The sequence below is a fragment of the Drosophila takahashii genome, chromosome 3R (assembly GCF_030179915.1).
Source record: "Drosophila takahashii strain IR98-3 E-12201 chromosome 3R, DtakHiC1v2, whole genome shotgun sequence".
Classification (NCBI taxonomy): Eukaryota; Metazoa; Arthropoda; class Insecta; order Diptera; family Drosophilidae; genus Drosophila; species Drosophila takahashii.
The window spans coordinates 6,802,547-6,805,241 of NC_091681.1; positions in this window are offsets into that span (position 1 = coordinate 6,802,547).

Consider the following 2,695-nt stretch of genomic DNA (forward strand, 5'->3'; position numbering starts at 1 on the left):
CTTTTGGGGATGTTATTTTTTAAATATTTCTGAATTTCGAATTAATTATTTAAAAAATCGGACTACTATATCATATAGCTGCCATAGGAACGATCGGAAAATTAATGGTAAAGTAATAGGAAATAAATTCTAGTTTCTTTGATTTTTTTTGTATTATCTTCTACTTTAGGATATGACTCTTTTTAAATATTTCCGAATTTCAATTTTAATTTGATCAAAATCGGACGACTATATCATATAGCTGCCATAGGAACGACCGGAAAATTAATGAGAAATATTAGAAAATTGAACATTTTTGCAATTTGTTAATTAATAGGATTGAACTGCTTCGGCCAGCCGAAGCTAGCTTCCTTTCTTGTTTCTATAAACATTGTTCAGATTGTTATACCCGTTACTCGTACACTCATAAAAATTAATTTCTAAATTTTGGAAATCTCGCCATTGAATCGGCCTACCTTTGAAAATAGAAAAAAAATGTCTTGTTATTAGAAAATTTGCCTTTGAATACAGAAAACCTTTCTTGATGGAAAAAATTCAAGAAAGAATTTTTCTTTGCCGTCGCAGCCAAAACATTTTCTACGTATTTAAGTACAAAATCACCTTTGAATATATGAATGAAATGACCCTAGAATATAGAAAAATAGCCATTGACTTCCTTCGGCTGCCGAATGTTAACGACAAGAAAAACGAAGTGGGACGAAGGGCCTACTCGGCCCGACTACTACCCGGCTACCGACTTCTCTGATCACCCGAGCGTCAGTTGTGAAAAAAATTCGTAAGTGATGGACGTGATTTTCAAGCGGATAAGAGGTGAATCCTTTTTCCAAATATTCAAAGGTATGTAAATATATAACTTTTGTATAGCGCGCGTACAATTGTATGTATGTAATTAAAGGAAAAATTTCAAATCTCTTTACCAAGCTTATACCAATTTAGTTGAATTGTTTTTTAGCTAAGAGCTACGTACATACATACATTTGTACATACATTTGTGGGTGTAGAGTTCTCTAATAACTTTATCTTATTACTCGCATTTTATTTATTTTTCAAAGTGAAAATACCTACAGTTGCATCAGCCAAATAATTTGTTTGGCGAAGCTGTAATTTTGTTTTAAAACCTTCTAAGGTAAGAAAAATATGTTGTATTTGTTTGACATACTTATGTATGTAGGGGAGAGTGGGGGAATTTCGTCACAGGGGCAATTTCGTCACCTGCAATATCTCGGAATCCATAAGTCGTAAAAATATATAATTTTTTTGTTTTAGTCCTTCAAGACGGCCAGACACAACCAATGCATTTGTTTTGCACAGAAGGCCAAGATAATTAGGCTATAATATTAAATGTGTTTTAACAGTTCAAAAGCTACATTTAGTTCTCGACGAAATTTTTTCTGTATGCCACAATTCAAAAGGAATAAGATACACGATTTTTTATATAATACACAGTGCTATAATGTGCATTTCTGCGTTAGTGATTTTTAACTTCCCGGAAGAAAAATAATTATTTCTAAAAAAGTACTGTCTGGGGAAATTTCGCCACCCTATGCTTAGGGTGAATTCGCTCCTATTTTAAATACATATTTTTTTATTTGACTAGCTGGCTAACGAACAGACTACCGGCAGCAGCAACAAATATAGGACGTCAACAAAAATGGTACGCTTGATCAGTGTAGCATACTTACAGGCGTAAAGCTCCAGGTGACGAAATTTCCCCAGTTGTGTGGCGATATTATGGGGCGAGATTGCCCCAGTATATTGGTTTTACCTTTTAATTTTTTATAAATCACCAAGGTAATTAAAAAAAATACAATAAAAATAGAAATATGATAACGTGTCTTAAGATGGACAAAAAATAGCTTTGAAAAAATGCTGACGAAAGTCCCCCACTCTCCCCTATGCATGTAAATATCTATGCATGTACGCGGCTCACCCGATCTGAAACCCGATTGTCAACCCTTTCATATTCTGCTCCTCTTTTTCGCTTGCTTGACCTACCCGTCGCGACGTTTCTCTCTTCTCCTTCTTAAAATTGTCATGATCTGCCCTGCTTACATTCGGTCTCCCTTCGCGCAAAGGACTGTATGTAAATATTAATGTATGTATGTATGTATGTACGTGTCTCTCCCGTGCCTCTCTCTTTCTGAAATTCGGTTTTCAAATTTTCATTTTCTACCTGTCTTGCTCCTCTCTCTCGGTCGTCTGACCAACGTGTTTGTATTTTGGCTATTATTAACATTACATTATTTCAAAAAAGTAGTTTATCTAATAACAAATCATTGAGATCCCAATAACTCTTTTTTTCTAGATGATGAAAGGCGAAGAAAATGGATCACCTTAGGTCATATGAAGTTCAACAGACCTTGGGTAATAATAATGTTTTCTTAAGTCAAAAATGTGTTATTTAAAAATGTTTAAATGTTAAGTGTTAAATGTTTTAAATGTAACTAAATATAATATGCAAAAGAAAAACCAAGTTACATTTTATTTTTAGGGTTTCAGTGTTAATATAAAACTTCCTTTCAAGAAATATTATTATTAAATTTGAACAAGAAAGAATTTTTCTTGTTTAAAAAGTGCCTTTCTAAAAAACCCTTTCTTGAAACAAGAAATTTAATTTCTTGAAACAAGAAAGAAAGCACCTTTGAAACAAGAATCGCCTTTCTTGTATCAAGAAATATTTTTTCTTCTTTTAATG